Here is a 14,237-nt window from a genome sequence, read left to right as displayed (position 1 = left end):
GAATGTTTGTACTATTGGTGACGTGGCCCAGTGGCCTAATGGATAAGGCATCAGCCTCCGGAGCTGGGGATTGTGGGTTCAAGTCCCACCTGGGTCGCTTTTGAAGGTCTCACTTCAACTTGGGAGCAATGGTTGTTGGATAAAACACAGTAGCTGTGAAAACCTTCTTGAGATGTGTTTGTGTGTCATTAACTTCCTTTATTGTCATCCATATTTCCTGTTATGACTAAAAGGGTACTCTGTGCTTACATATAAAGCTGGTGGGTTTTTCAAGATCCATAAACAAATCTAATAACCAAACCATTGCCACTGCTTTTTTGTCTGTATTGTACATGTTAGAATGATTTACAGTAGTTGAGAGTTCAATGTGGCTATTACCGCCGTGGCATATACCGCCGCCGCTTTAAATGGACAAGCACGAGTTTTTAATGTATGACCGCAGTCTGTGAATATGCCGCCAAGGGGCACAAAGGGATGCTAACAGACAGAAATAGCCTATACAGCAGCTGTAAATATGCTACTGTTCTTATAACTAAAGATGAAACGATAAAACAAAGCATTATAATTCTATCATTAAACATTTGTTAACACGCTTTATTATCATTGTAAACTTGTTAAGTGCAATGAGGATTTATTTTGGAAAGTAGAATTGAAGAAATAAAAGACAACTCAAATATAAGCACAAACATTCAGAACAAATAAGTAGGCCTAAATAAATAAATAAAGCAGTCTTTTAGCCTAAATATAAAAAGATGTTGTTTGCTATTTTGATAGGACTAGGACAGTCATTTAATAAGCTTTTTCATTTATATCTTCATTTACATTTTTACTTATGATTCTGTTGTTGATTAAGCATAAAAATAAATTGACCTACCTCAAGCAGATCACTAAAAGTATAAAAAAAATAATTTTGCCGCAGGACATAAATGAAGTCCCGCAAATTTATTTTTAATAATTTAGTTGTAGTTCAGTTAATTTTTTTTTCGAAACGTCAATGTTCTCCTTTAAAGTATAATTGTTGTTTTGTTTTTTGTTTGGTTTTTTACTTGTAGTAATGGCTCAGTATCTTTGGTATTTGAATTTAAATTTTAGTCACCTTGCGTGTGAAATATAATTCGCCCATAACCGCGTAAAAAGAAGAAAAAGCTGTCAAAAGTTAGAGCCAGTTCATCCAAATTAGCCATATTAAAATACAGCATGTATGTTAATACAGGCAGAGTGTAAACAAACTCAGGGTAAGGCTAAAGTATGCACTTTCCTTTTAAGGCAAGATTTGCGGTGAACCAAGAAGAGGTTTTACCAACCACTTATTTACAAATATTATATGTCAATCATCGTGCTCATGAGTTGATATGTTGCCTTTTTATAGCCTACATGCTACTATGGTGTATAATAATGTTTGGTGGAACAGTAAATTGGTTTACCAACTTGAATTTGGAATCGGGCCAGTCGAGTTGATTTCAGAAAATCATTTTTTTATTATACATATATATTATTATATTATTAAATTACCGCTATTTTGGAGACCATGCGCTTCTTCACCCTCTTCTCCACTGTTTTCTTAAGTAAGTTAAAATGATGTTAAAACATGAAATGTAGGAAAACACAGTACAAATAATCATGAAGGAGATAACGGAAAGAAAGAATGGTATAATAATTACCCTTTTTGAGTTCCTGGTCCTCTTTCTGTAAAAAGATGAGCTGTTATTAATAACTAAATAGGTCACGGTGAAGATCAGCTAAGAAAAGTTCTACAGGGTCTGTGGCACTTGCGGCCTTATGGGCTCATACAGGTTGTGAAATTCTTCTTTTTTTTATAATGTTATTATTAGCAGCAGTATTGTTTATTATATGCATATTTATATTTGTGTTATTAAAAACAAGCTTAGATTTGTCTACCTGTCTGGTTTTGGACCATATGGGGCATAGCTAAATTATATGTACAAAAAACAATACACAACAAAAGAGTTTTGAAATATTAAATATGAAGCATTTGGATAAGATGACATTAATCAAATCACGCAAACAGAGCATTTAGAAATTACGCAAACAGAGAGTAAAACCATCAGAAACCTACCTTCTTTTCTGTCATCCAGTCCCGCGCAAACAAGTGTTTATGTTTTTGTCTGGTGTGGTTAAATAAAAAAAATAATAAATGTAAAGCTTTATTATAGCTGTTGAGCGCAAGGAGATATAGGCTATTTCCCAAAGATGGGTTGCGGTTGGAAGGGCATCCGCTGTGTAAAAACTTGCTGGATAAGTTGGCGGTTCATTCCGCTGTGGTGACCCCGGATTAATAAAGGGACTAAGCTGATAAGAAAATGAATGAATGAATAAAATATAAGCTATAGCCTAGTCTATATTTTATTACTTGCACTTATGTCCTGCAACACTTAACAATTTCCTTGATAACCGAATAATATGCAACATCCTTAAATTATTCTCTTAAATAAAGGGAAATTACCTATCAAGTGTCATATAGTCTAGGGAAATGTTAATATGATTAGGTTTCTCCTGAGCATTTGGGCAGAATGTTTGACGACGTCTATCAAAAAGAGGACGTTGTAAAATATATTTTTTTACTGACCTATTACCGGAAAATTTCTTTAGGCAACTTAACCCTGCGTTTTTGTCGAGATTTCCCCGTACTTTACCATTTAATCCCTCTATCACGTTTATCCCACTTGATTCCTCAGTTATATCACTGGGTGCTGTTAATGCTCCGGTCAGCTAATCAAAAACTTGTCTGCATATTTACTGGGTGGGTCACAGGTGGATTAGATCAATCTTTGGTTAAGCAAACTTTAACTACAAAAAACTGACTACAAAGTTGCAGATATCTTCATTCTCACAATACCAAACTAAGCTTTTAGCATCATATGCGTTTATACAAACATTTAAGCAACACATTCATAATCATGATGATTATTTTTGCCAGTGCAATGCGTGCGCTAGTTTTATTCATCCATTTACGTTGATGATCATGTTAATGGATGGCCGCAAACTTCACAGTTCATCGGGCACAGTTAACAACCTTACTGCATATTGCAGCACATTAACAAATCGACTCAGAATCACTTAGCTATCATAACCGTTTTGTGTTTCATTTATAGATTTAATTACAGATCATTTCAACCAATTATTGCAATGAAAAAAAACTGATGCATCAACACATCAAAGCACTCTCTTGCTGACATCAGGGCTTTCCTGTTGCAGTCGGGTGTGCACGTCTACAACACCACTATAAGACGACACTATAGACATCAAAGACCTGTAGGCCTTCCTAGAAAAACAACTGCAAGGAAAATGAACAGGTATTGTGTATTATCATCTTGTCAAATCAAGTATTTCAGCAACACTGATGTCAAAAAGTTATTAATAAAATTTTTGTATGTGTTTGTTGTATAGTGCTGCACTTAAAACGATTGACGAAAAACTTAACAAGGACAATGAGCGATCTGCTAAAAAGGTTCAGAGTGAGCTTCAGTCTGCAATATTAGAAAACCATTAAAACAACTCAGGTGGACCTATGGAAAAGCCAGGTAAGCCATTTTGAACAATGCCATAATGAAAAGATTCAATTAACATTCATTCATGCATCTCTTTATTTAGGATATTTGCTTTATACGAGCTTACATGTCCTACAAATTTAGTAATAGTACAGACCCTATTAATAATGTTGTAAAACCGAAAGCAAAGCATCCAAAAAAATTCATGCCTGGGGAGCCATATCCCGCCAGGGACCTGGACCGCTAGTTGTGTTAGAAAATTAGTTCAAATTTCTTCAATATGATTTAATCGTTTCTTTGCAGTTTCTTTATTTATATCTTTTTTTTTTCTATTTTCAGGAATTATGGACAGCTGTTTTTACAAAGAAACTATAGTAAAATTTAATCAGGTTCCATATGTAAAACAACACTTTAAAGAACCACATCGCTTCTTCCAAGGTAGATACAGTATGTAGGCCTACTGTTCTAACTGTGTGTGTGTGTGTGTGTGTGTGTGTGTGTGTGTGTGTACATGTTCACTGCTGTGTGTGAGTGTGTGTGTGCACACGTTCACTGCTGTGTGAATGTGTTGAACTTTTTTTATCAATCTTGATGATTATAGAATAAATAGTAAAGTTAACACATTGTTTAAAAGTAACATAGTTTACCCATTTTTTTTATGATTTAACACTATTATTGTGGTTCTTCTGAGTGTGCCAGTTTAGGTTCAGTTCAAAAAACAATTCAGATTTTTATTATGATGTGTTATAATGTGTCATTTTGGGGGCGTGTACACAGCTCGCTGTTTTACATTTACATTTAGTCATTTAGCAGACGCTTTTATCCAAAGCAACTTACAAATGAGGACAAGGAAGCAATTTACACAACTATAAGAGCAACAATGAATAAGTGCTGTAGGCAAGTTTCAGGTGTGTAAAGTCTAAAAAGGAAAGCATTAGTAATGTAAGATTTTTTTTTTTTTGAGTACAGTTAGTGGTATAGCTAGAGGCAATTGCAGATTAGGAAGTGAAGTGGACACTAAATAGTTGAGTTGTTAGTCGTTTCTTGAACGACTAACAAGTGACTCTGTTTCTTGAACGACTAACAAGTGACTCTGTTTCTTGAACGACTAACAAGTGACTCTGCCATTCTGATGCAGTTAGGGAGTTCATTCCACCAACTGGGCAGATTGAATGCGAGAGTTCGGGAAAGTGATTACTTCCCTCCTTGGGATGGAACCAAAAGGTGACGTTTATTCACAGAACGAAAGTTTCTGGAGGGCATATAAATCTGCAGAAGTAAGAGCAGATAAGAGGGAGCAAAGCCAGAGGTCGCTTTGTAGGCAAACATCAGAGCTTTAAATTTGATGCGAGCAGCAACTGGCAGCCAGTGCAAACGGGTGAGTAGCGGAGTGACATGTGCTCTTTTCAATTCATTAAAGACCACTCATGCTGCTGCATTCTGGAGTAGCTGAAGGGGCGTGTTGCTTCACATGAAAATTAGTTTCAAATTCAGTCGTTTGGTGAGTAAATGAATATGATAAATAAGAACACACAGGCATGTGCGTATAGACATTGTTACATATTGAGTAACATTAATTTTGACAATGCAAGTGTGTATTGTTCCTGTGTGTTTCCTCCATTATCTATCTCTTTCTCTCTCTCTCTCTCTCCACATGAGCGGAGATCAGGTGCAGCTGTGAGAGGGGCGGCGCCAGCTATAAAGGCACGCCGTTGACGCTCCTCATCGAGTTCTCTTCCTGTTTCCCCTCGCTTTTGTGTGTGTCTGAGCAGCTCGCTCTGAGTTCTCTGTGCGGCAGTGATCTGTCTGAAACCTTTTGTTCAAAGTAATCCGGCGAGATACTCTGTTAAATACGGTAATAGGACGGTAACCTGCATTAGCGGTGGCTGATTGTGTAATGCCTTTCTCCAACCCTGTTTCAAAGTCATCTGGTGAGATACTCTGTTAAATACGGTACTAGGACGGTATCATGTGTTAGCTGTGGCTAATATTTACCTTAGTGCTGAATGATCAACGGGAAGGCCCTTTTTCTTTTGTCCAGTTTTCTCCTGTTTTGTGGTTAGTTATGGAGGTTAGAATTGTATGCTTTATTTATGGAATTTTATTTTTGGTATAGGTAAGAGGTTTAATATTAGGTAACGTACCTTGTTTTGTTTCTTGTTTTGGCCTTTTTGTTCCCTGATTCTGATTTTGATCTTTTTGTTTAATAAATCTGATACCCCTTCTGACAACTTGGCCTGTGTGTGTGTGCTTGGGGGAACAGGAACGGGGACTCCGGGTGACCACTTTTTATAGCGGTCATCCTTAAACTTATGTGCGTAGCGGGGTGCATCCGCTACATAACAAAATACAATGTAATGTTGTACAGTAACATGTCATTTGTTTGTTTCAGTTGTCTTCATTTGAATGGTTTCGTGAGAATGTGATGGTGTGCTTTATCTGCCTACTGAAGTGGGCGGGTTGTGTGACGTTAGATTCGGGGGACGTTATGGGGGCGGGGTTTGCGTGACGTGCTGCGAGCTACTAGCGCGAGAGTGGAAACGCAACATGATTTCGACCTCACTGCTTAACCTCCTAGGCAATTGGCCCAGCCCGATTAAATCCCCAGCCTCAGCTCACAGCCTAGAAGTCCAATGCGCTATCCATTGCACCACAGAGCTTGAATGCTCTCCTGCCTCAAGCACTGTTGCACAGAAAGCACTTTTTGGTACTCTTTGGCCCATGAAAGAATGGCCAACTGTGGACAAGGCACAACGGTAGCGCTGCATGTGTAAATGTCTGGACTTGATATATTAAAGTCCAGTTGGTTAGGCATTACCACACTTTGCTATATAAAGCCATCGTCCAAAGCCCTCTTGAACGAGCAGCATTCTTAAGGATTTGAGTTTTGTTAAGAAACCGACTGCTAAACATCCCGCTGCGTAAACACTCGTCACTCTTAAGAATAAGCAGTCCTGGAACCTGTACATTAGGCACTGCTGGGATTCAAACCCAGGATCTCCTGTTTACTAGACAGGCGCTTTGACCAACTAAGCCACAGTGCCAAATGATGTTAACATGGGCTAATTGTTTAATCGAAAAAAAAAGGAAAAGTAAACCTAACAATGGTAGCGCTGCATGTGTAAATGTCTGGACTTGATATATTAAAGTCCAGTTGGTTAGGCATTACCACACTTTGCTATATAAAGCCATCGTCCTTAAGAATAAGCAGTCCTGGAACCTGTACATTAGGCACTGCTGGGATTTGAACCCAGGATCTCCTGTTTACTAGACAGGCGCTTTGACCAACTAAGCCACAGCGCAAAAAAGAGGGCAAGATGTTTCTGCACAAAGAGATCAAAAAAAAGACAGCAAGTCTTTAAATGGCAACCTAAGAGGTTGTTCAACTCTATTTGTTGCACTATCCATTACGCCTCAAAGCTATACAATTTCATAATTCATTTCGTTAAGCTCTATAAAACAAGCACTAAGGCGCTGCTGGGAGTTGAACCCAGGATCTCCTGTTTACAAGACAGGCACTTTGACCAGCTAAGTAACAGCGCCACAAAAATATATTGTAAGAGACATTTGCCCAATAACAAAAATCGGAGAAGAAAAAAACCAATAGTCAACAAAAATCAGCGTGTCATGATGCAGAAAATGCTGACAAGATGGAAGGGGTCTTTTAGGGCCTACTTACACTATGCCATCCGTACCGTACCGTGCCCAGGTCCGTTTCCCGGATCGTTTGAGAAGTGAAAGTGCGCTGAATCGGGCTCAAGCACGGTTCACTTGGCCGGCCCTGGCCCAGTTGGAAGAGGTGTGCCTGAACATGGTTCACTTGAGCCAAAGCCCGAAACTGAAAGCGAGACGTGACTTTTAAGGGACTGTTTCATATGGATTTATTAATCATTCTTACTGTTCAGTGAACGCAAACTGCCGTCGTTTATTGAAGACGCAAACTCCTCACTTCACGACAGCTGCGCGCCTTCAGCAGACCTCCTCATACCTGCAGCACGAGGGGTTTATGATTGTTTATGAGCGCCAGAAGTGGCGGATCTGTTCGGCAAAATATCTGACTGCGTATCAATGCATCCCTAAGGACTGTTTGGCGAAATATTTGACTGCATATCAAACGATTTAAACGATATAACTAGAGAAATCTCCACTGTGCTTGTGAGTGAGAGCGCGCTTCTCACTGAACAGGCCAGCAGTGATGACGTAAGTGTGCCGAAGCCCGTTTGTGGTGTGAGCGCGGGCCGTCGGGGGAGACGGGAGGGGGGACAAGCATGCTTTGGCCTGGTTTGAGGCAACTGTACCTAGTGTGAGGTGTGAGTACGGCCTTAGAGTCTGGATGATTATGTCTCAAACCTGACCGGTACCCTGGACCCTGCTCCTCTTGAATAAGCTCAAACCCAAAACCCTGAGATTAAGAGTCTCATGCTCTACAGACTGAGCTAGCTGGGCTGGTGAGGAGCTTATTCAAGAGCTAGACACCGTTTACATCAATACCTTCCCTACCCTGGAGAATGTTCTGCTAAATCCTGATTTCATCCTGTAACGCTGGACAGAATGTCGCTTGACGTGCGTTCCAAGTTGTGAGTGATTTACATGTTTAGTCAATGCAAACGCGCGTATAGACATCCTGCGGCATGATGCGCGCGAATGGTGCGGCGCGAATGACGCAAATTGATCATTTTGCGCGAATCCCTCGAGTTCGAAAATCTGAACTCAGTGATTGTGACGTAGAACCTGTTGATGGTGTCCCGGGGGAAAACCTCCGAGCAACAATCAACCACCAACCTTTCAGATAGCAGGCAAACGTGCTAACCAATTGAGCCAAAGAGACTTAGTGAAAGGTCACCTATAGTGGTAGAAACACTGAAGTTTGTCTCAAAAGGTCTGTCATATGAACCTAATGTAAGTTTGCTTAGAGAGACAGAAAGGTAACAGAAGCACCCAACATGGAGCTCGAACACATGACCCTGATATTAAGAGTCTCATGCTCTACCGACTGAGCTAGCCAGGCTGGTAAGAAACTTTTTCAAGAACTAGTTACCGTTTACATCAATACCTTCCCTAACTGTGACAAAGTTCTGCTAAATCCTCATCTTGTATCATCTCAGCTTCATCTTGTAATGCTGGACAGAATGTGGCCCAGGATCTATGCCCAGTGCACGTGTTAGCAGTTGCAAGGCAGCAAAATGCCTAATTCGTCCCTGGGTGGGCTTGAACCAAACCACCAACCTTTCAGAAAACAGCCGAACACGCTAACCGATTGCGCCATAGAGACTAAGTAAAAGGTCACCTACAGTGGTAGAAACGCTGAACTTTGTCTCAAAAGGTCTGTTATATGAACCTAATCAAAGTTTGCTGAGAGAGAGACAGAAAGGTAACAGAAAAGCCCAACATGGGACTCAAACCTTCGAACTTGAGATGAAGAGTCTCATGCTCTACCCACTAAGCTAGCCGAGTTGATGAGGAGCTCTTTTAAGAGCTAGACACCATTTACAGTAATACCTTCCCTACCTGTGATCTTACTGCTAGAGCTTGGAGAAGGGGTATAGGTGTGTGTGGATTTCGGTCATACACTTTACATCTCCAGGCAGAAAAAAAATCCTCAATAGGTTTGAGGAATGGAGAATATGGAGGGGGAGATAAACAACTAAAAAACATGGGTGGGCAGTAAACCAGTTATGAACCAGATGAGCTCTGATTTTTAAATTGCAATTCTTTGTGAAAGGTGTTTACCTATATGATCAGTTAGTATGCAAAATAGGACAACTGACTTTACAATTGTGAATGACAGTGTGTTCCTTGTGAAAACAAAAGATTTCTGCATGAAAATTGTTCAAAATGCAAAGAATTGTGTGTAGTGTTTTGAAAAAAGTGTGTTTGAACCTGCAATTTGAGCGTAAAGCAGGAAATGTGCTTGTAGTTTAGCAGAATTGGTTCAGGGGGTTGGTGCATCAGTTACATGTAGTAGTCATTGTGTCTGTAGTACAAGTAATTGTGTGTAAACAAATGGAAAAAAAACTGTAATTAATAGGTCACCTATAGCTTTAGCTTGAGGCTGTGTTCAAAATGACATCAATGTTTTCAAAGTGCACTGCTAAGGGAGCACAATTGTAAACATGACGATTGCTAAAACTGAACTGCAAAAATAATTTGAAAGCAAATTACACTTAAGGGAGATGATCTTAATGTTTTTTTATTTGAATTTAAACTTTGAATGTTAGAATGTTCTAAATGAATATGGCATAGGGGGATAACTGGGAATAGAACACAGCCAGGAACTATGTTTCTACAGCTCCAGAGTTGTAGTTGTGAGTGCTTAAGTTTGCGACGTAGTTTGCGAATGTTCGGTGGAGCAATGGATTTGGGAAACGGCAAATCAACAAACTATGCTTATAACTACGGTACTTGCGACCTTAGTTGGCTAACGATGGTTTTGGTCGGCTAACTTCATGTTAAATAATTGTCTTTAGGAATTTGCAGTTAAAATGTAAAATTCGATAAAGCAAGTTTTAATTGTAATTGTAGACATGTTAGTTGAGACATGTTATCGGTTGTTATTGCCTATAATTTAAATTGTTACAACTGTAATAGCATTTTGTATTGCAATATTATTACTAAATGCAAATTAAAACTAAATGCTATAGCTTAAAGCAGGGGTCACCAATCTCGGTCCTGGAGGGCCAATGTCCCTGCTGAGTTGAGCTCCAACTTGCCTCAACATACCTGCCTGAGTATTTCATGTATACCTTGTAAAACCTTGATTAGCTTGTTCAGGTGTTTTTGATTAGGGTTGGAGCTAAAATCTGCAGGACACCGGCCCTCCAGGAACAAGTTTGGTGACTCCTGGCTTAAAAGGATAGTTCACTCAGACAGCAACTTTACAGGGCAACACTATGCTGACAAACTGGCATTCTCAGAAAAAGGCCTCAGTAAGCCACAACGCCCTTACAAAAAAGCAGACAACTGTAAGGGCTCAACCAAAATTTGAACCTGTGATTTCTCACGGCATGAACGAGAATCATACTCCTAGACAACCAAGCCACTATGCAAAGGAATGTTTTATGTGCCGACACTATCTGATGGCAAACTGGATTTCTTCGAAAGACGTTTTTTATGAAAGCCATAATGCCCTGTAAAACAACAGAGAAACTGCAAGGGGTAAGGATTTGAAACAGGGACTTTTCACACCCTAAGCAAGAATCATACCCCTAGACCAACAAGCCACAAAAGCTTGAATATTTCACAAGACATCAGAAGCAGCAGAAGGTCAGAAATCCTTATTTAACAATTGTGTCAGAACATACCTTCAAAAGCTTTAGCGTTGAAGCAGGGCTTTTGCTTCATTTGGACGCCTTAAGCGTGAATCATGCCCCTAGAACAACGAGCTACTGCAAAACAGTCACTTTACATGGCAACACTATCTGCTGACAAAGCGGCATTCTCTGAAAAAGGCCTCTGTGTAAGCCACAACACCCTTACAAAACAGCAGACAACTGTAAGGGCTCAACCTAAATTTGAACGTGGGATTTCTCACGGCATGCTTGAGAATCATACTCCTAGACCAGCAAGCCACTATGCAAAGGAATGTTTATGTGGCGACACTATCTGCTGACAAACTGGAATTTTTCGAAAGACATTTTTATGAAAGACATAATGCCCTGTAAAACACAGGACACCTGCAAGGGCTCGTCCGGGATTTAAACCCGGGACCTCGCCAGCCGAAGCGAGAATCATACCCCTAGACCAACGAGCCATTGCAAAACAGCAACTTTATATGGCAACACTATCTGTTGACAAACTGGCATTCTCAGAAAAAAGGCCTCTTTGTAAGCCACAACGACCTTACAATACAGCACACAACTGTAAGGGCTCAACCAAAATTTGAATCTGGGATTTCTCATGGCATGAACGAAAAATCATACTCCTAGAACATCAAGCCACTAGGCAAAGGAATGTTTTATGTGGCGACACTATCTGCTGACAAACTGGAATTCTTCGAAAGACAGTTATATGAAAGAGATAATGCCCTGTAAAAGATAGTACACCTGCAAGGGCTCGTCCGGGATTTGAACCCGGGACCTCTCGCACCCGAAGCGAGAATCATACCCCTAGACCAACGAGCCACTGCAACCCACCCACTGCAAATTACTTTATATGGCAACACTATCTGCTGACCAACCGGCATTCTCAGAAAAAAGGCCTCTGTGTAAGCCACAACGCCCTTACAAAACAGCAGACAACTGTAAGGGCTCAACCGAAATTTGGATCTGGGATTTCTCATGGCATGAACGAAAAATCATATTCCTAGACCAGCAAGCCACTATGCAAAGGAATGTTTTATGTGGCGACACTATCTGCTGAAAATCTGGAATTCTTCGAAAGACATTTTTATGAAAGAGATAATGCCCTGTAAAAGGTAGTACACCTGCAAGGGCTCGTCCGGGATTTGAACCCGGGACCTCTCGCACCCGAAGCAAGAATCATACCCCTAGACCAACGAGCCACTAAATTAACACAATTTCACATGGCGTCAGAAGCATCAGATAGTCAAAAATCTTTCTCTAACGAATCAAGGGCACCCTAATCGAGAATCATACCCCTAGACCAATGAGCCACTGCAAAACAGCCACTGCAAATATCTTTATATGGCAACACTATCTGCTGACCAACCGGCATTCTCAGAAAAAAGGCCTCTGTGTAAGCCACAATGCCCTTACAAAACAGCAGACAACTGTAAGAGCTCAACCGAAATTTGAATGTGGGATTTCTCACGGCATGAACGAGAATCATACTCCCAGACAAGCAAGCCACTATGCAAAGGAATGTTTTATGTGCCGACACTATCTGCTGACAAACTGGAATTCTTCGAAAAACGTTTTTTATGAAAGCCATAATGCCGTGTAACGCAACAGAGAAACTGTAAGGGCTCATCCGGGATTTGATCCCGGGACCTCTCGCACCCTATGCGAGAATCATACCCCTAGACCAACGAGCCACAAAAGTTTCAATATTTCACAATAAATCAGAAGCAACAGATGGTCAGAAATCCTTATCTAACAAACATTGAAGCTGGCCTTTTGCTTCATTTGGACCCGGGACTTCTGCAATGGTTTGTCCAGAATTTAAAAGCAGGACCTCTCGCACCTTATGCGAGAATCAAGCCCCTAGACCAACGAGCTACTGCAAAACAGCCACTTTACATGGCAATACTATCTGCTGACAAACCTGCATTCTCAGAAAAAAGGCCTCTGTGTAAGCCACAACGACCTTACAAAACAACAGATAACTGTAAGGGTTCAACCGAAATTTGAACATAAGATTACTCATGGCATGAACGAGAATCATACTACTAGACCGGCAAGCCACTATGCAAGGAATATTTTATGTGGCGACACTATCTGCTGACAAACTGGAATTCTTCGAAAGAAGTTTTTATAAAAGACATAATACCCTGTAAAACACTTGACACCTGCAACTGCTTGTCTGGAATTTGAACACAGGACCTCTCGCACCCGAAGCAAGAATCATGCCCCTAGACCAATTAGCCACTGCAAAATAGCAACTTTATATGGCAACGCTAATTGCTGACAAACTGGCATTCTCAGAAAAAAGGCCTCTGTGTAAGCCACAATGCCCTTACAAATCAGCAGACAACAGTAAGAGCTCAACCGAAATTTGAATCTGGGATTTCTCACGGCATGAACGAGAATCATACTCCTAGACAACCAAGCCACTATGCAAAGGAATGTTTTATGTGCCGACACTATCTGCTGACAAACTGGAATTCCTCGAAAAACGTTTTTATGAAAGCCATAATGCCCCGTAAAACAACAGCGAATCAGCAAGGGCTCATCCGGAATTTGAACCCGGGACCTCTCGCACCCTAAACGAGAATCATAACCCTAGACCAACTAGCCACAAAAGCTTGAATATTTCACAAGACATTAGAAGCAACAGATGGTCAGAAATCCTTATCTATCAAACATTGAAGCAGGGCTTTTGCTTCATTTGGACCTGGGACTTCTGCAATGGTTCGTCCAGGATTTGAAAATGGGACCTCTCGCACCTTATGCGAGAATCAAGCCCCTAGACCAACGAACTACTGCAAAACAGCCACTTTACATGGCAACACTATCTGCTGACAAACCGGCATTCTCAGAAAAAAGGCCTCTGTGTAAGCCATAATGCCCTGTAAAACACAGGACACCTGCAAAGGCTCATCTGGAATTTGAACCTGGTACCTCTTGTACCCGAAGCATGAATCATACCCCTAGACCAACGAGCCACTAAATTAAGAGAATTTCACATGGGGACAGAAGCATCAGATTGTCAGAAATCTTCCTCTAACGAATCAAGGGCACCCTAAGCGACAATCATACCCCTAGACCAAGGAGCCACTGCAAAACAGCAACTTTATATGGCAACACTATCTGCTGACCAACCGGCATTCTCAGAAAAAAGGCCTCTGTGTAAGCCACAACGCCCTTACAAAACAGCAGACAACTGTAAGGGCTCAACCGAAATTTGAATGTGGGATTTCTCACAGCATGAACGAGAATCATACTCCTCAACAACCAAGCCACTATGCAAAGGAATGTTTTATGTGCCGACACTATCTGCTGACAAACTGGAATTCTTTGAAAAACGTTTTTATGAAAGACATAATGCCTTGTAAAACAGAGAAACTGCAAGGGTTCATCCGGGATAGCAAACCAGGACCTCTTGCACCAT

The 14,237-nt window shown here is 40.6% G+C and overlaps 6 non-coding genes across 6 annotated transcripts; 1 reads left to right on the top strand and 5 right to left on the bottom strand.

Annotated features, from left to right (window-relative positions):
* The first annotated feature begins 24 nt into the window (after nucleotides 1–24).
* trnar-ccg (transfer RNA arginine (anticodon CCG)) lies at nucleotides 25–97 on the top strand. The gene has a single exon. It is a non-coding gene; the product is annotated as a tRNA-Arg (tRNA).
* A 6,382-nt stretch (nucleotides 98–6,479) lies between these two features.
* trnat-agu (transfer RNA threonine (anticodon AGU)) lies at nucleotides 6,480–6,553 on the bottom strand. Its single transcript has one exon. It is a non-coding gene; the product is annotated as a tRNA-Thr (tRNA).
* A 185-nt stretch (nucleotides 6,554–6,738) lies between these two features.
* trnat-agu (transfer RNA threonine (anticodon AGU)) lies at nucleotides 6,739–6,812 on the bottom strand. Its single transcript has one exon. It is a non-coding gene; the product is annotated as a tRNA-Thr (tRNA).
* A 166-nt stretch (nucleotides 6,813–6,978) lies between these two features.
* On the bottom strand, nucleotides 6,979–7,052 carry trnat-ugu (transfer RNA threonine (anticodon UGU)). The gene has a single exon. It is a non-coding gene; the product is annotated as a tRNA-Thr (tRNA).
* A 4,505-nt stretch (nucleotides 7,053–11,557) lies between these two features.
* trnap-cgg (transfer RNA proline (anticodon CGG)) lies at nucleotides 11,558–11,629 on the bottom strand. Its single transcript has one exon. It is a non-coding gene; the product is annotated as a tRNA-Pro (tRNA).
* Nucleotides 11,630–11,937: 308 nt separating this feature from the next.
* On the bottom strand, nucleotides 11,938–12,009 carry trnap-cgg (transfer RNA proline (anticodon CGG)). Its single transcript has one exon. It is a non-coding gene; the product is annotated as a tRNA-Pro (tRNA).
* Nucleotides 12,010–14,237: the final 2,228 nt, after the last annotated feature.

This window comes from Danio rerio, chromosome 4 (genome assembly GCF_049306965.1).
Source record: "Danio rerio strain Tuebingen ecotype United States chromosome 4, GRCz12tu, whole genome shotgun sequence".
NCBI classification, from domain to species: domain Eukaryota; kingdom Metazoa; phylum Chordata; class Actinopteri; order Cypriniformes; family Danionidae; genus Danio; species Danio rerio.
The sequence above is the reverse complement of the archived record's forward strand: the minus strand, read 5'-3'. Positions and strand labels throughout refer to the sequence as shown.